Below are 19,890 nucleotides of genomic sequence, written 5' to 3' on the forward strand. Positions count from 1 at the left end.
AAAAAAATTAGAGAATACAACTGGGCTTTAATGCTAATTTTAATTTTTGATGGGGTAAATTATTTTTAAAATTTTCATTTGGGTTAATGTAAATTTTAGTGGGTGCACTATCATGAATTACAGTGGGTGCACATTTAAAAATTCTTAACAATTACATTAATTTTTCAAAAAAATTATGGGTGCATGTGCACCCCTTCCCTACTGAGTGGCTTCGCCCCTGGTCCCCCTTACAATTTTATTAAATAAAATGGCAAAAAATAAACAATATAACCGAAAAGAAAGACTGCATCGGTAATGCAATGAATCAAATGAAATTGGTACAAAGAAACATAATGCATGCAAGGTCATCACCATATTAATGTGATCATCAGTATTTGGGAGTGGTGGGAGCAGACTTGTGACCAGTAAAGTAGAAAGGTCCGACGCTAAAGATCTTCAAGTTCTTGTCGGCATGGTAACGTTATCCGTACATAGACAATGGAACTCCGGTGAGACCCTTGTTGACATTGGTTGGGTTCTTGCAAGTCTCAACTGGAGATGTGTAGAGCTTGACACGACAGTGAAGTAGGTTCTTGATGATGTCGGTCAACGCCACGTGGAAGTATCCCTTAGAGTCAGTTGGATCGCTGTAGATCACAACATCCTTCTTCCCGTATGATCCTGGCTCAGAGCACACGATCTTTTCCTTGGCTCCTACATGAATTTAATTAACCGAGTTTTCAGATTATAAATATTTTTTGTAACTTTTTCCTAGATATTTAATTATGGAAGATTAGTATATATTTATACCTTGAATTGGGTAGGTTTCATAACCGTTTTTGCAAAGAATGATGCCATCAACAACTTTAAGAAATCTCTGGAACATATGGCTTGGTGGGTGGGGTGTAGGTTGGCTTTGGGACATATGGCTTGGTGGGTGGAGTGTAGGTTGGCTTCGGGACATATGGCTTGGTGGGTGGAGTGTATGTTGGCTTTGGGAAATATGGCTTGGTGGGTGGGGTGTAGGTTGGCTTTGGGACATATGGCTTGGTGGGTGGGGTGTAGGTTGGCTTCGGGACATATGGCTTGGTGGGTAGAGTGTAGACGGGAGGTGGGAGTCACTACAAGAAAACAGGGGGATTCTGATGGCCGAAATCGTCGGAAATTCGTCGGAATAGACCGATTCCGACGAATTTCCGACGAACCCGTCCGTCGGTATCGTTTCGTCGGAAAAAAAAAATTCGTCGGAATTTCGTCAGAACTTCCGACGACTTTCTGACGTATACCGAGAAACGTCATTCTGACGAACTTCCGACGATATTACGATGCGGATACACGAGACCAGAGTTCATCAGAAAAACTACGTACCGACGGAGAACGTTCCTCGGTTCATTCCGACGAACCCCGTTCGTCGGAATTTACCGATGGACAGTGGTCGTCGGAATCTACCGACGGCCGTTGTTCGTCGGTAAATTCCGACGAACGAGGTTCGTCGGTAAATTCCGACGGATATATGTCCGTCGGTATATTCCGACGACCACTGTCCGTCGGTATATACCCATTTTTTTTTCAAATTAATTTTGCATTTTTATATATTTTTTGATATTAATAAATTTAAAAAATCAGAAATTTAAAACTAATAATATTATAAAATTTAAATTCATAAACCGAAATAGGAAAAAAACATTCATAAAGTTTAAAATTCATACAAACCCAAATAAAAAAAAACATTCCGAAAGTTTTAAAAAGCCGAAATAAACTAAGATGAACTCCAAGACATCAAACGATCTAGCTTCTGCATAATCTCGGTGTTGAACTTCTTCTGGGATGCCAACTCAGCAAGGATAGTGGCATTCTCCGAACGGATAGTGGCATTCTCCGAAAGGATAGTGGTGTTCTGCTCCTCCAATGCCCCAATCCGTTCATCTTTGTCATGTAGCTCCTCGAGAATCATGGGATCGGCATACGGAGCTTGTGAAGAAGATGCCGGATACGAAGAAGCACGACGGGCCAACCCAACTAAACGGCCTCCTTTCCTTTTAGGAACCGCCTACAAAAATATTTAAAGTAAGTAAATAGGAACAAGTAAGTAATCGACATTATAAAAAATATATTAATAAAAAAAATTACCTTTTCAACCATCTCATTTATTTGCAATAGAGACAGGTTGGTTGAAGCTCCCGTGGAGTCGCCGTCATCAGAGAGAGGCTGAGATTGGGAAACTATTTCAGCTTCCACCAAATCAACTACACCTTTGATCACGGGGTCCTGAATTTGACCTGTCGTCTTGTTAGTGTGAGCCACCTTAATGAGTTGTAGACGATCAACGGGATTACCGTCATTTGCTTCGATCTAAAAAACCGCCATTATTAGCCAAGAAATATATAAAATATTTATTTAAAAAATATAAAGATAAATAATAATAAAAAACTTACAAGTTCATCCTCCTTAGTAGACATAGAGCAAGCGCCGAGGTTGTGCACATACATACCTTTCCCGCCACGATCGCTCTTCCGGTTCCTGGAGTTCCTAGAAGACGTCTCTGCAGTTTCTTCCTTCTCCCAATGAGCTATCAACTGCTCCCACACCGACCCGTTGATGAACCGTGGCTTCTTGTTCTTCTGCCAAACTGTCTTCCACGAGTTTATCTGCTTTGTGTAAGAGTCCATGGCCTTTTCGTTGAATTTCTTACGGACTGTTTCCGTAAGATCGGAGTGCCAGTTGAACTCTTGCTACAAAACAAACACAATTTAATAAGTAAATATATTTAAAAAAATGTTCAAACTTTAAAAAAATGAAGAGTTACTATACCGCGAACTGACGAAACCACAACTCTCGTTCGTCGGAAGGGATCACACTCCACTTTGGATATCCAAAACGGAGCATGGAGTACATCATCTGGTTGATGCTCCGGCTAATGCCATTTTTCGACTTGGTGAACCTTTAAAAAAAATACAAGTTAGCAAGTTAATTAAAGGAAAAAATATAACGGTACAAATAAAAAAAATACTAACCAAGTGCTATGGCCTCGTCGTGGGTTGGGTTGGAGAAACGGGAGATGCTTTCGACCTGGTTGTTGAACCAATAGATGAACCGGCATGACCCCCGGATCCTGTTGAGCAGCAGCGTGAGGGGCAGCGTGAGGGGCTGAGGGAGCTGGAGCGGAATATATGCGGGAACCGAGTCATGAGACGATCCCGATGCACGGGAACTGCTCACCGAACTACGTCGAAGACGGGCTGCGGGGCGGGCTTCATCCTCAGCCCTAAAAAAAAAAATTAACCCATCAAACATATTTTCAAATCATTTCTATTTTTAATGTTTTCATTTATATATTTACAAAAGGTTTTATAAACGTTTTAAAAAAAACTATTAAACCTTTTATATATATATATATATATATATATATGTATACAAAATTATAAAAAATTTATAAATATAGAAAAATGTTGTTAAAATTTATAAATGAAGAAAAATGTTGTTAAATATTTATATTTTAAAAAAAAAACGTTTTATTATACATAGTTTATTAGTGAAAACTTATATATATGTATACAAAATTATAAAAAATTTATAAATATAGAAAAATGTTGTTAAATATTTTTAAAAAATTGTAAAAACGTTTTATTATATATATTTCATTACTGGAAACTTGAAAAACGTTTTTAAAAATAAAAAAAACGTTTTTAAAAATCAAAAAACGTTTTTAAAAATCAAAAATCGTTTTTAAAAATCAAAAAATGTTCCAAAAAAAACTAAAACAACAATCCAAACAACAATCTTAACTTATATATCCTAAACTATCAATCAAACAACCTAAACTCCGAGATCTAACATCCAAAACCCTAAACAATTTAGATTAAAGAAGGTTTGGGATGATTCTTACATGATTTAGGGTTTGGGGGAGGAATCGCCGGTGTAGAGGGAGGAATCGACGGTGTAGAGAGAGGAATCGCCGGTGAATCGCCGGTGGAGAGAGGAATTTAGAGAGAGATGCGGAGATAACGAAGAAAGAAGAAGGAGGAGGGTTATTATATCAGACGATTCCGACGGACACGGGTTCGTCGGTATTCCGTCGGTATAATTAAAATATACCAAATGCCAATTCGCGAAAATTTTCAAGCGGTTTGGTTCTCCCGGGCAAATTGAAATTCCGACGGAATGTGTCCGTCAGTATTTTCCGACGGATACATTCCGTCGGTATATTCCGACGGATTTCCGACGACCTAGTGTTTAGGGTGTTGATTTCAAGTTTCTAAATGCAAAATCCAAATCTTTGATAATATATATAGTATTTGCATAAAGATTTAACAATAAAAATGTTTTATAACACGATTTTACACAACAACATTTTTTGTAGTGTAAGCTTATATAAATATGACTGTATAAGTATATAATGTTAAGATGAGATGTTATGAAAACAATGATATGCATACATAAATATTTTAATGAGTTGTTATATTTGAACGGTTGCGATCTAATACTATACTAAACACTTATTATGTGTTATTTTCATAGTTTTGGCATCTAAATTTATAGATTTTTCATACCTGATCAGCTTGCGAACCAAGAATGAAGGGATCATAATATTGAAGTTTCCGCCGCGAATGAACTGATGTAACACCAAACGCATCAATCTTCACTCCTCTATCTGGGGTGGTGTCATACCAATCACAATAGAATACTACACAACGCAATCCAACCATTCCAGGAAATTGGATTTCCAATATTTCTTTTATGTTGCCGTAGTAGACATCGTCACCAGAAGAAGATGAAACACCAGCATCATATGTTGTCTTAGAATGACCTTTCCTTGTGAATGCATATCCTCGCGTACAAAATTTAGGATATGATTTGACCACATAGTTTGGTCCCTGCACAAATTCGCGTATCCAATCATCGAACACAAGACCTCTGGCCAAACCATCATTCACCTATAAATTAAAAACATATATGATTGCAAAATTAATTAGTTTATATATATTAAATTTAAACTAATCATTTGCATAGGGTAATATGATATATGACTCACATAACTACGAAGCCACGCAGCAAATCCGTTATCTCTAAGTTGTCGAAGCTCATCTTCTGTTGCATGCCTGTGAGTCATACGCAACTCCGCCATATATACACTATATACAAAAATATTATCAATATGAAATAAAATTATTGAATATTAATCTAACAATAAATGAATAAATATTTTTACCTCTCATATTGTAGAACATCTTCACAGTTGGTGAGCAAATATGTTTGCAAATGAGCGTGCTCAGTGTCCGTAAGTCTCCGCTTCGTGAATTTTCCACTAAGTCGTCCTATTTCCTTGAACATGCTTGGGACAGTAACATGATATGTTGCTCTCTCCCCTCTATCATCATGCCGAGCAGGTCTTCGGTGTTTTGTATGCACTTCTGGTGGAAAATAATTTTCAGCAAAGATTGCAGTTTCTTCATTGATCACCTGTGCCACTATAGATCCTTCCACCCTGCTTTGATTTTTGACCATCTTCTTCAGATGATGCATATAACGCTCAAAAATATACATCCATCTGTACTGCACAGGACAACCAAGTTCCAATTCTCTTGCGAGATGAATAGCAAGATGTTCCATTACATCAAAGAATGATGGAGGAAATATCTTCTCAAGGTTGCACATGCTGACTGGTGCGTTTGTCTTCAAATTATTAATACCCTCTTCAGTCACTACTCTGCTGCATAAGTCGCGGAAGAAAACACTAATCCCTACATAGATAAAAGACATAATTTTCGTAAGTATTAAGTTTTTATAAGCATAATTGTTAAATATAAAAATAAATTAAATTGTAAAAATATAATATACCTGCAATTGCTTCATGAACATTACGTGGCAATAATGCTGAAAAAGCAAACGGAAGGAGGCGCTGCATAATTACATGACAATCATGACTCTTCAAGCCAGTAAACTTTCCTTCGCTTCTATCAACGCAGTTCCCCAAATTTGATGCATATCCGTCAGGAAATTTCACTTTATCTGTAATCCAATCAAAGAACTCTTCTTTTCTAGCACCATCTAGCCGATAAATGGGAAAAGGGGCCGTACCGTTCTCATCAACATGAAGTTCAGAACGATCACAAATATCGACTAAATCCAACCTTGACTTCAAATTATCCTTCGTTTTACCTTGGATGTTAAGGACTGTGTTCATCAGATTATCGAAGAAGTTCTTCTCAATATGCATGACATCTAAATTATGTCGCAATAGATGACTCTCCCAATATGGCAGATCCCAGAAAATACTCTTTTTGTGCCAGTTATGTAGCTCTCCAACCGCATTGACTCGAATGTTTTCATGTCCACCTACATCTGGCGTCCTTTCTGCATCAAAATACCTAAACTGCTTCAACAAATCTTTCCCACTAACTTCCTCAGGTGGACCATCAAACACCTGCTTGTTCTTCGTAAACGAAGTCTTACTCCTGCGGTATGGATGATCAGGTGGTAGAAATCTTCTGTGACAGTCAAACCAACACGTTTTCCTTCCGTTCTTTAGTTGGAAAGCATCTGTGTCATCTTGACAATATGGACATGATAGCTTCCCATGTGTTGTCCATCCAGATAACATACCATATGCTGGAAAGTCACTTATTGTCCACATAAGTACTGCCCGCATCTGAAAGTTTTCTTTGCGCGAAACATCGTATGTCTCAAAACCATGCGCCCATAGTTGTTGCAACTCATATATTAGTGGTTGAAGAAACACATCTAGTGATCTTTTAGGATGATCTGGCCCGGGGACGAGAATTGAGAGAAACAAAAACTCTCGTCGCATGCACAAGCTCGGCCGTAAGTTGTACGGTGTCACAATAACTGGCCATAGAGAATACTGCCTTCCATGCTTTCCAAATGGGCTGAAACCATCAGTAGATAATCCAAGATAAACATTTCTTCTCTCTTCCGCAAATTCTGGATATGTTGACTGGAAATGTTTCCAAGCCTTTGCATCTGAAGGATGTCTAATCTCACCATTTGTGGAATGCTCTGCATGCCATCTCATTGCTTTTGCTGTGCGCTCACACTGATACAACCTCTTCAATCTTTCCGTCAAAGGCAAATACCACATTCTTTTGAATGGGATCGGAACTCTTCCCCTCGTCTCCTGATAACGAGGTTTCCCACAAAATTTGCATACATTCCGTGTCTCATCCGCTCTCCAGTAGATCATGCAGTTGTCAATACATACATCTATCACTTCATACGGTAGTTGAAGACCTGCAACAAGTTTCTGAACCTCGTAGTATGAACCCGGTGCAAGGTTATCCTCAGGTAGAATACCTTTGACAAAATCAGTAATCGCATCCATACATTCTTCAGCCAAATTATAGTCTGTCTTAATACCCATTAATCTAGTTGCAGATGATAAGACTGAATGACCATCTCTACAATTTTGATACAAAGGTTGTTTTCCTGCATCCAACATGTCAAAAAATCTCCTAGACTCGGGGTTTGGTTCTTCCCCTCTATAATGATCATGTACCATCTGCTCAGTACCTACACCATAATCTATATCCGTTCTAGATTCTTCTAACCTAATATCAGGCTGAGGTTCACTAACAGGCTGAGGTTCGCTAGTACTACCATATTCATAACCAGTTTCCCCATGAAGGTACCAAACTTTATAATTACGTGAAAACCCTTTCATATACAAATGAGTCCAAACATCAAATTCTTTTATAACCTTATTATTATTGCAAGAAGAGCAGGGACATCTTAACATACCACTTTTTGCATCCGGTTGCTGTTGAACAAGCCTCATGAATTCTCCAATCCCTTGAACGTATTCTTCCGTAAGCAAATTGGTGTTCGGATCCAAATGAGGTTTATCCATCCACGAACGATAATAAACTTCTGAAGACATGATTTTCACGGAATTGTTATGACTAAAGAGAATGAAGAGAGAATGAAGTGTGAATGAGTTGAATGAGGAGGGGTTGTATTTATAGGAAATTGCTTACGGACCTCCGACGACTTTCCGACGGAATTCCGACGGATGTAAAGCAGTCCGTCGGAATTCCGTCGGTATTGTCCAATCTCAAACGGCTATACAACGGTCATATATATTTGTCGGCAACGGTCACATGGTTCGTCGGAATTCCGTCGGAAAATACCGACGGAATTCCGACGACTTTGCTGTTAATCGGAATGTCGTCGGAAATTCGTCGGAATATACCGACGAACTTCCGACGACTACAACGGTTACATTTTTTATCGGAATGTCGTCGAAAAGTCGTCGGAAAATTCCGACGAACCATATTTCGTCGGAATTCCGTCGGAAATGGCCGACGGAATTCCGACGACTTAATTTTTTTGGATTTGGTCGGAAATTTGTCAGTATTCCGTCACAAATGTCCGACGACCTTCTTGTCCGTCGGAACCTCCGTCGGAATTCGGTGTGTTTTCTTGTAGTGAGTGTAGGCTTTGGGATGTAAACCGGAGGGGGAAGCGTGGGTTTGTATCCCGGTGATTGGTGAACCGGAGGAGATGAGGGAGAGTAGTAAGCAGTGGCTATGGTGGCCAAAGAAAAGAGGAGGCAAATGGCCAAGGAGGTGCTTTTTATCGTCATTTCTGAGAGCGTGGCCTTTCTTTTACCTTACGCTAGTTCTTTTGTTTGTTTCTAGGTGGGATGAGGAAAATGATAACATCAAATGGGGGGTTTTATAAGAAAATGTTAACGAGTAATGAAGAATTTAAAATTGTTATCATTACAAGTGAAAAATAGAAAATCATGTTTTGGTATTCATATAAGTGTGATGCACGATCATAAACATGCTCCCCATACACACGGTCGCCCACCAAAGAGGTATACCAGCACTGAAAAGGACGTTAATTAAAACAAAAGGGGTAACCGGACGTTAATTTACTAAATACGAAGTTATTTATCCAAAGAATATGGGCCCATTCGATTTGAGGCCCAACTATGTCAACCCAAATATTGAAAACCTGAAACCCTAATGGTAAAGAGAATATATTTATATATTTGTCGTTGCCTCAGTTTCAATCTTAAGCAGTCAAGCTATATCGGCGACTCACTCGTTCATCGTGATTTGATAGTGATTAGATTTTTCCTAATTGAGTTAGATATTAGTCCCGGTGTTCTTCTTCTTTGCTTTCTCATATGATTTAGGAGCATCCTTACGGCTCATAGTTTGGTTTATGGTTTTTTATTGTTAGTTTTTGAAAATGATTAGAGATTGATGAGCCTTCATAATCCCAGCTAAGTTGATGATGTACTTATCTGATTCATGGGAGGCCTAAACCAATGTTGCAAGTTTCGCTGATAATACCTTCTTTTTCTTTAATTCCAGAAGGTGTTTTATTAGTAACTTCGCTTACATTTCTTTCTTCCCTTCCATCAATCTCAATTGTTTTAAATTCTGACTGTATGAAACTGTTTTGTACTCAGTATTTGATTTGGTTAAACTATTTAGTGTGATTTGTTTGTTTGTAACCTGATTACATGTCAATTTATATTTGTACAATAAACCATAGAGGAAGTTATTACGTTATGATTAGTAGTAGCCTTTGTTCTTGTAGTAATACAATGTAATACTGTCTCTAATTCTACTTGGAGGAGTTCTTGTATTTTATCAACCAATCTTCATCATGCGATTTTTCATTTGCATACTTCAGTTGTAGACTTGTGTAGTTGATGGCCATACATGATACATTTGTTCTAAATTAAGGGAATCCTTGATCGAAATGGATAAGGGGAACTATATCTAAAGTCTATGATATATATTTACTGGAACATGGGCCTGACGACACTAAATTTTGGTAATTAAGAACAAACTAGATTCATATTTTTTGTTTTACAATTTGTTAGAAATTTAATTTTTATAGTCGTGTTTTTAGTCATATTTATATATATTTTTATAATATTTTATTAAATGAATAATAATTTTTTTAAATAATTGTATTAAAATAGTTGGACCACACCTATATCAGTACATTATGTTCTTTTTTAATAAAATAGATATTTGTGTGTTTTAGTTATATTTATATTTTTATAATATTTTTTTTAAATGATTGATAAGAAATTTTAATAATTGTACTAAAATAGTTGACCACTCATATATCAATGTCATGTTGCTGTTTTAATAAAATACTAGATCTCGACTAGCCAGTGTTCAAAAACGCGTCCGCCTGGCCGATTCCGCGGCCGAGTAAACGTGATACGGTGGGTGAGCGTGGCGATTTGCAACGATTCGGTTGTATTATACGGAAAAATGATTTTCTTAGGTTTTAAGTTTGAAATCTGTTGTTTTAAGTTTGAAATCTGTTGTTTTAAGTACATCTAGTAACTTTACCGCATAAAACGAAGGAAAATGGTGAAAAACGATAGAAAAAAGCTTGAAAACGCCATGGAAGTGTTGCAGAAACTCGACCTACAGATTGAAGAAGAAGAGGGTAAAATCGTAATTTAATACTTATTAAAGAAAAACGAAAAAATATAGCAAAATACCAACACCTACTGTTCGAACCCAGGTTCCTTGGCCAAAGGTAGACGACCCAACCCATTAGGCCACGTTCTACAGTCTTTATTACACAACATATTTAATATATATACGCATCTATGGCTAAAATATCAGAAAAAAAATCCCCGAGTACTCCCCGATTTATTTCTGATTTTTGGATAACTCGCTAGGCTCTGGTTCGCCGCACGCGTAGCGCCTAGCGAGTTTCCGAACAAGTGATACGGTGAGTTTTTGTTTTCATTTATTTTTATATAAATATTTTGTTTTTAATTCTAAATTGATATATATTATAATATATATGTGTCTATCAATTTTTAATTTTTTCATGGAATAAATTGTTTAAATTTTCACATTTATTTGTATCTTCTTAGATTAGTAAAATATTGTTTTATTATCATATTCAAAGATATTGTAAGATTTCACAAATTTAGAAAGTTTTAAAAAAATTAAACTTTTCGCTTCATAGATTTATATTATCGAGTAAATAATTAAACATTTAGTTTTTGTCTAATTTTTAAAATAAACTATATAGTTTAAAATTTGTTTTTATTGGTTAAACGTTGTTAGAAAATATGATTTTTGTTAGTTAAAAAACAATCTTTATAATTTTAAAAGTGAACATCGACAAATATTTAACATATGGAAGTATACTATTACAACATTAAATTATATCTATTTAATTTATACTATCTATAAATCTAATGGGATCATCTATTGTTTAAAGGGAGAATTGCCAAGTGTGACTCAAAACTTGGAGTCAAACCCAAAGCAATACCCCAACTTGGGTCAAAGGCAAAAGTAACCTAAAAGGCTATTGAAATTACAACTATCCCCTTGTGACCAAACAAAAAAACGGAATTTTTTTTACGTTTCTACCCCTCGCAAGTCGTCTGTTTAGACGACTTGAAAATAAGTCATCCAGACGACTTAACTGAAAGTCGTCTGGACAGTTAGTCTTAAACATAATTTAAAAATTTTGTAAAAAATATTTTGATAAGTGAAAAATGGGAATTATTTAATTAACATATGTCTTAGGAGGTATAAATTAAGATATAACAAATTTCAATTGTTTTCAGCATAGATGAGTGAAAGTAGTGAGTCATGATATTCTTTAGTTTATGTTTCATCAACATATGTTGTAGTATTGTATGTGTTCTTAGGGTTAGATTTTGGAAAGCATTAAAACCGTTTTTGAAATTTTTTAAAATTACTTATGCGTGTTCATTTCTGTGTATAGTAAACACTATTTAAGTATAATTTGATTTTATAACGTGGTTAGTTAGTTAATCTAGTCATTTTAGTTTAGGGGTTCATTTTAGGGTCTAGGACGACTTAATATTTTGTCGTCTGAAAACAGACGACTAAATATTAAGTCGCCTGTTGTACATTATCAGCCAGAATAAGTCGTCTAAACCGGACCAAACCTTAAAGTTTACCAATGTACTTTTAAAGCTAACCGGATTATTTACCCAATATATAAGGTGATTTTTTTTTTTGTTTCATTTTTCGCGAAATTCAGAAACCCTAACAGTTCTCTCTCAAAACCCTAACAGTTCTCTCTCAAAGGCGATTTCGAATTCCCACGATTTCCGAACAAACCATCGTTCTCAACGTCGGCTATCTATCTCACTTCATTCTCACCGTTGTCGCCGCAGCTTCTTCTAACCCTAGCGCCGCCGATTCCTCTAAACCCTAGAGCCGCCGATTCCTCTAAACCCTAGCGCCGCCGCTTCCACTATTTCCGAACAAACCGTCGCCCTCGCCACCGTGGTCACCAACGTTCTCACCGCCGCTTCCTCTAAACACTAGCGCCGCCGCTTCTTCTGAACCCTAGCGCCGCCGCTTCTTCTCTGTAAACCTTAGCGCCGTTTCTCTGTAAACCCTAACGCCGGTAAGTCATCAATCTCGAGGAAAAGATGAACATAAAACGTTGTCTCTATCAATTTACTCATTCTCACCGTTTCACGTTTATTTTTTCAGATCTATAACCGCAATGACGAGTACTCCAACTCCTTCTGCGACTAATCAGGTCCGCTTTGTACTGGAAGACTTGTAAGTAATTTAAGTCGTCTGGAAAGTCTTCCAACTGGACGACTTAGTAGATGACTTAAATATAAGTCGTCCATTTGGAAGACTTTCCAGACGACTTAAATTTAAGTCGTCTGGAAAGTCGTCCAGTTGGACGACTTTCCAGACGACTTAATTATAAGTCGTCTACTTATATTGTTGTCTTTGATTATTTTGCAGACAAAAAGGATGGATATTCCAGAACTCCCCCGTAGGTTATACACATCAGGGGAAGAGCCAGAAGCCCACAATAGCATTTCGTATCATACGGATAACAGCAAGTTGCATACTGCTCTTAGGGAAGCTCTTACTGATGACGAATTTGAAGAGCTGAAGGAGTCGAGTTTGGGAGTTTTCATCAAGTTCAAGGAGCAGGGATTTGGTTGGGCTTCAAGGCTGGTTCACTACATGCTCAGTTTCAAGCTGGACATTAAGAAGAAGTATGAGATGTGGTCTCTCGTTGGTCCAGAACCTTTGAGGTTTTCACTGTTAGAGTTTGAAAACCTCACTGGTCTAAACTGTGAGTACATCGAGGACCTTGAGACACCAAAATGTGACGTTACCCAAGAGATGGTTTCTTTCTGGGGGATGCTGGGAGTTCATCTGGAAGCTGGGCCAACTACTGATCAGATAATAGCAGCACTGAAGAGATGCGGGGATTGGTCCAGGGAAGATCGCAAGCGGCTCGCGTACCTCTCCATCTTCACTGGATTCATTGAAGGGAGAAAGTTTTCAACCGCTACACGATCTACTCTGGCAAGGCTAGTGATGGATTTAGAACGGTTTGAGAATTATCCATGGGGGAGAGCCGCGTTTAAGGTGCTGATGGACTCTTTGTGGAACAAAGCAATTACTGGCTGTTACACCGTGGATGGGTTTATACAAGTTCTTCAGGTCTGGGCGTACACAGCTATGCCGGAATTGGGTGCTAGTATTGGTGGTCCCAGAGCAGACAGTCTGTCTCCACCGATACTGGCTTACGAGGGCAGCAGAGGCCGCAGATCAATGAAAGCTGCTATCTTGAGTCAGGTATTTACTTCAATCCAAAAGACTGCGCAGACGACTTATAATAAGTCGTCTGGAAGGTCGTCCAGCTGGACGACTTATCGGACGACTTAATTAAGTCGTCTGGAAAGTCTTCCAGCTGGACGACTTATTAGACGACTTATTATAAGTCGTCTGGAAGGTCTTCCAGCTGGACGACTTAGTAGACGACTTATAATTAAGTCGTCTATTTAGTATTTTTTTTCAAATATCTAACTCGATTCTTCTATTTACTGCAGACCCGCGTGATCAACTTTGTTGAGAAGGACATTAGTGAAATGTGGCCAAAATGGGACTCTGATGTTGAGGACCTGCCCGCGGAGAACATCATTAAAGTCATGTATGAGCGGAGACCGTGGAAGTGGACCATGGATTGCTGGGAAGTCACTGGTACTAAGGTCTATACAAAACCTAAGGTTGTGACTCCCTCGAAGAAAGCCAAAGAGATGGTTGTGTTGGAGGAGGAGGAAGACAATCCAAGACCTCGGAAGAAAGCTCGTAAAGAGGCTCCTAAAGTGGCTAGTGAAGAGGCTAGAGAAGAGGCTAGAGGGGTGACCAGAGAGGATTTGGAAATTATGTTCAAGGGCGTAACTGACTGCATGAAACAAGGGTTTAAGAAGTGCATCAGGGAGTTTAGGAAGTTGTCCGATAGATTGGAAGCTGTGGAGAAGAAGGTTGGTGTCACCAATCAGGCTACCCCTCCACCTCTAACCAATCAGGCTACCCCTCAAGATAAACAGCCTACCCCTCTTGACAAAGAAACCGGGGGTAGTAACAAACAGGCTACCCCTCATGCCAATGAAACCGTGGTTAGTAACCAGCCTCCTCCTCATCAAACCAAACAGCAGCCTCCTCCTCCTCAAAAGAAACAGCCTCCTCCTCCTCCTCAAAAGAAACAGCCTCCTCAAATCAAAGAGGTTAATATCAAATCCAGGGTTAACTAGTTGTCCAGACGACTGTAAAAGTTGTCTGGACGACTAGTTGACCCTGGACGACATAAAATTAAGTCTTCCGTGGTCAACTAGTCGTCCAGGGTCAACTAGTCGTCCAGACAACTTTTACAGTCGTCTGGACAACTAGTTAACCCTGGATTTGATACTAACCTCTTTGATACTAGTCGTCCAGACGATTTATATTTAAGTCGTCCAGGGTCAACTAGTCGTCCAGGGTTAACTTGTGTGCAACTTTTATTGCAGAGATGGTTGCCGGAGGATACAGCAACCGAGGCGAACTCGGTATATAAGATCTTGCCGGAGGATAAAGCAGATGGTGTCACCTCCAAAGATCAACAACTGAGCCTCGCTTCCACCGAGCCAAGCGATCCAGTTTCAGAACCGAGCCTGGTTGTATTGGACAAGCGTGCAAAGAGTAAACGAGCGAAGAAACCTGCTCCCACTGTGAGATCTCCTTTTACGGCAGAGAAAAAAAAAGATAAAGTGGCAGCCTATAATCCATTTCCGCCAGTAAACAAAGATAAGTTGAAGGAACTCGCTGATTGGTTGAAAACTGATCCGTAAGTGATTGCTTTACCCATAATAGCTTGATATAGTCGTCCAAAACTGATTGCTTTTTTTGTTTGCAGTCATTATTCAACTAAGACCGAGGACAAACCACGTACATCACCAACAAGGTGGTACCACAGCCTCCGGACAGCCAGAGGATGGCTGGAAGACTGCGTAAGTCTTCTGCACACGATTTAAGTCGTCTACAAAGTCGTCCAAGTAGACTACTTTCCAGACGACTTAAAGATAAATCGTCTGGAAAGTCGTCTACTTGGACGACCACGTAGACGAGTTATATTTAAGTCGTCTGGTAACTTCTAACTTGTTATATTTAATATGCAGCATATAGATGCTTGGATTAATGTGCTAAGGCAGAGGTATCAGGAGAACCCACAAGCTTTCAGGAGCGAGCGAATGTGCTTCCTTGATCACAACTTTTCCCAGTCTTGGAGAGAGCAGTATCAGCTCTTCAAAACATCGGAACCTGATCACAAAGGTTTAGGAAGAGTTCTACCTGGTGGGGCGTCGGATTTTTATGACGGATCAATACCTTCATTTTGCCAATCAAACAAGAAGTGGGGGGAGGACATTGATGATATCTATGCGCCAGTGAACTTGAACGACAAGCATTGGGTTGCTATTTGGATATCGATCCCTAAGAGGCACATAGTCGTCTGGGACAGCATACCTTCATCTAGTGTACCAGACGCATGAGATGCGATAATGGAGCCTTTTCTCCAGATGGTCCCTTATCTGCTTGTTGAGTGCGCAGCCACCGACGAAATACGGGTCAAATACGGGTTGGAGCCATACAAATATGACAGACCGCTGAAAGGTGTACCCACGGCCAACAATGGTGATTGTGGCGTGTACGCTGTAAAGTACATTGAATGTCATGCTCTTGGGGTCTCCTTTGACCCTAAAGACTTTGCTAGGTGCAACGCGAAGAAAATGAGGGATAATATGGCGGTGGATATATGGAAGGAGCTTGTTGATCAGCATTTGAAAGAAAATGTGGATGGTGATAAGTTCGTGGGCATGTATGATTAGATTTGTGTTTGTATTTGAACTTGTCTTTGTATTTGAACATGATTTTTTAACGAGCGAAGTATTTGTATTTCAACTTGTCTTTGTATAGATTTGTAAAAATATAAGTTGTCTGGAAGAAATAAGTCGTCTGGAAGGTTTTCCAACTGGACGACTTACAAATAAGTCGTCTTGAAGGTTTGGACGACTTATTATAAGTCGTCTGGAAGGTTTTCCAACTGGACGACTTACAAATAAGTCGTCTAGAAGGTTTGGACGACTTATTATAAGTAGGTAGTCTAAAAATAAAATACACTTGAAGGGATAGTAGAAGGTCGTCTAAAAATAAAATACACTGGACGACTTAGTAGAAGGTCGTCTAAAAATAAAATACACTGGACGACTAAAACTTTAGTCGTCTGGACGGGTAATCAAGACTGGACGACTTAAATTTAGGTCGTCTGGACAACTAGTCAACTGGTTGTGTACATTCTGGTTTCGTATGGCCAGTTTCCTTGCAGTTTGAGCATCTCCGTGCCCTGTGTTTCTTCCTGGGTTTGTGTCCTCTCATCCTAGATAGCTCCAACCAAGATTGCCATCTTGATTTCTTCGGTCTCCCCCGACCACGCTTTAGTTCTGGAGGAAAGCATTCTCGTTCCTCAATATGTTGTGACACGATAGGATATATATTCTCTGAGTATCCTGCATACAGATAATTCTTTGAGTACAGTGGACATACAAGTGTGGAGATATGCAAACCAGCATGTGTTCCAGCATCTATAGCATGAGAGCAAGGTATTTTCTCCACTCCATAGACACCACAATCACACTTTGCATGTTCCAAATCAACCACACAGTCCATTTTGCCACCTTTGACAAAGAAATGCCATCCATCAATTGGTTCGACCGTCATCGTATCCGCTATCTCTTCTCGAACAGCAAGCAAGTATTCAACACCCCGGCTATGTTCAGTTGTGAGACTCAAAGCATCTTGTCTCCTTTTCCAATACCATTTTCCTAACTCCTGCCTTATGAACTCCAGCAGGAACGTAATCGGAAATCCTCTTGCTCGCTTCAGTGCGGAATTAATAGATTCAGCAATGTTGCTTGTTTTTATGTTGAACCTGTTCCCCTTACAATAAACCCTTGACCATAGCCTGACGTCGGCTTTCTCCAAAAACGTTGCAAGTTCCGGGTTTGCACTCCGTATCTCAGCCATGTACCGGTCAAAATCGTAAACCGTGTGAGCATAAGCAGCCCCTTTCACCAAGTACATGAGATGTTTCCCTTTAAACTTTTTGACAATGTTATCTTGAAGGTGATAATAACATATTCCTCGGGTTGCCCAAGGAAACACCTTATCACACGCACTTTTAATGGCCTTGTGCCGGTCGGAGACTATCACCAGAGGCTTGTCATGAGATATACAACTAGCCAATTTTGTGAAAAACCATTCCCAAGAAGGTACATCTTCCTCATCCACGATCCCAAAAGCCAATGGGAATATCTGAAAATTGCCATCTTGTGCGGCTGCAACTAACATAGTTCCTCCATACTTTCCACTTAGGTGAGTTCCATCCACCACAATGACCCTTCTCTGATACTTAAAACCTTTGATAGAAGCTCCAAAAGAGAGAAATAGATACTTAAATCTTTTCATAGAATCAAGTTCTATCGCCGTGATAGAATCAGGATTTGCAATGGAGATTTGCTCGAGATATGATGCCAGACGCGAATACCCTTCTTCTGCTGATCCTCTCACCAATCTTTGTGCATATAACAGTGCTCTGTATGAAGTGGTGTAATCAAGCGCCATGCCAAACATGTTCCTCATTGCATCAGTGATATGCTGCGGAGTTATCCCATCAATGATTCCAACACGATCAATGAAAAGACTACCTACATACTTCGGAGGTAAGTCGTCTAAAGAGGTCACTTTTGCAATTGAAAATTAAAAGGGACGACTTAATTCTAAGTCGTCCGGCTTTGTTTGTTAAAAAAAAAACTTCAGACGACTTATATATAAGTCGTCTACGAGAAACGGGCTAGTTTTGCATTTGACCGAATCGTGTCAGATCTTTGACTATTTCTGGACGACTTATAATTCAGTCGTCTCTGGGAAAGTTAAAATTTCAATATTTTATGAAAACTGGACGACTTACGTGTAAGTCGTCCTAGGTTAGTTTTGTAATTGAAAAATAAAACTTCATAATTTAACTTTAACCAGACGACTTAATATAAAGTCGTCCCTCCAGAAGACTTAATTTAAAGTCGTCCGGGGAAAGCAAAGTCGTCCAGAATTTTTCCCAATTTTCTGGTCAAACCTTGCTTATCCCGGATGACCTTAAATTAAGTCGTTTAGCTGGACGACTTTCAGCTAAGTCGTCTGGAGAAAGTTAAATTTCAAGTTTTATTTTTCAATTACAAAACTAACCTAGGACGACTTACACGTAAGTCGTCCAGTTTTCATAAAATATTGAAATTTTAACTTTCCCAGAGACGACTGAATTATAAGTCGTCCAGAAATAGTCAAAGATCTGACACGATTCGGTCAAATGCAAAACTAGCCCGTTTCTCGTATACGACTTATATATAAGTCGTCTGGAGTGTTTTTTTTAACAAACAAAGCTGGACGACTTAATTTAAGTCGTCCGTTTGACCAGAAGACTCATCAGTAAGTCTTCTACATACAGATGACTTCTACGCGAACAGATCTTGAAAAAAAATTCAAATTCGTACCTTAAACTAGGTGAGATGACTTCGTTTGCACACAGGGTCTTCTCCAACCACCCAGAACCTCAAACGAAAGCAACCGTAAGTCAAAACGAAAGAAATATGGCTCTGTCAACCATAACCCATATTTTGAATCAAAAGCTTGAGTTTTTTGGATGAATATAGAGAGAAAGTGAAAAAAATGTTGTTTTTAGTTCATAACAATTGAAACAGAGAGAGTGTAAAGAGATTTACGTGCATTAAAGGGCATTAAAAGCTCCAAACAGTTCGTACAAGGTTGTTGCCACTATTCATTGCAGTGGCAATATTGTAAATACTTGAAGAAGATGAGGCTGAGACAGTAAAGAAGCCATTTTCGAAAAAAAAAAAAAATGTTAATGGCATTTTCGTAGATAAATTGCAGGTGTGGGGTTAAAATCTCAAAAAAAAAGAGTCAAAAGAAAAGGTTAGTTTTCTGTTTGACTCCAATTTTGAGTCACTTTTGCAAAAAGCCCTTGTTTAAATTCAATTATTGATAGCGTAATAAAAATTTCTGGTATGCCTAAAATCCCCTAGACTATATTTGCGAAGTGATTTTGCCATATGTCCTATCTACAATCATTTTTACAAAAAAATGATGACATGACTAACAAGTTTGATGACGTGGCTTACAGTTAATATAACATGGACAATCACATTTATTACTGACATATATTTTTGGTACACTTTATAGAATATAGCAATAACTAATACATTACATTTAATGTTGATTTATATTTTTGTTAAACTTCTTAAAATACGATAATAATTCATAAATCATCACTAAAATAAATATATTGACATATGCATTATAAATTTCGAAATACATTATTTAATTGTATTTTTTATAATTATACAATTTTTATTACTAATATTTTCAAAATTTTCTACATCTTTTTTAAAAATTAATAAATTGTTAATCGTAATTTCATTAGTTTCTTTTAGATATCTACAAATTTTATAAATATTGCTTAGTTATAATTTTTAATAACTATACAATTTTTATATGA

At 38.3% G+C, this 19,890-nt stretch overlaps 1 non-coding gene and 1 pseudogene across 1 annotated transcript; one reads left to right on the plus strand and one right to left on the minus strand.

Annotated features, from left to right (window-relative positions):
* Nucleotides 1-277: 277 nt before the first annotated feature.
* On the minus strand, nt 278-8,720 carry LOC106373381 (annotated as a pseudogene).
* A 502-nt stretch (nt 8,721-9,222) lies between these two features.
* Nucleotides 9,223-9,352, plus strand: LOC125586787. The gene has a single exon (XR_007323316.1). It is a non-coding gene; the product is annotated as a small nucleolar RNA snoR83 (small nucleolar RNA).
* The last annotated feature ends 10,538 nt before the right edge of the window (nt 9,353-19,890 follow it).

This window comes from Brassica napus, chromosome C4, assembly GCF_020379485.1.
Source record: "Brassica napus cultivar Da-Ae chromosome C4, Da-Ae, whole genome shotgun sequence".
Classification (NCBI taxonomy): domain Eukaryota; kingdom Viridiplantae; phylum Streptophyta; class Magnoliopsida; order Brassicales; family Brassicaceae; genus Brassica; species Brassica napus.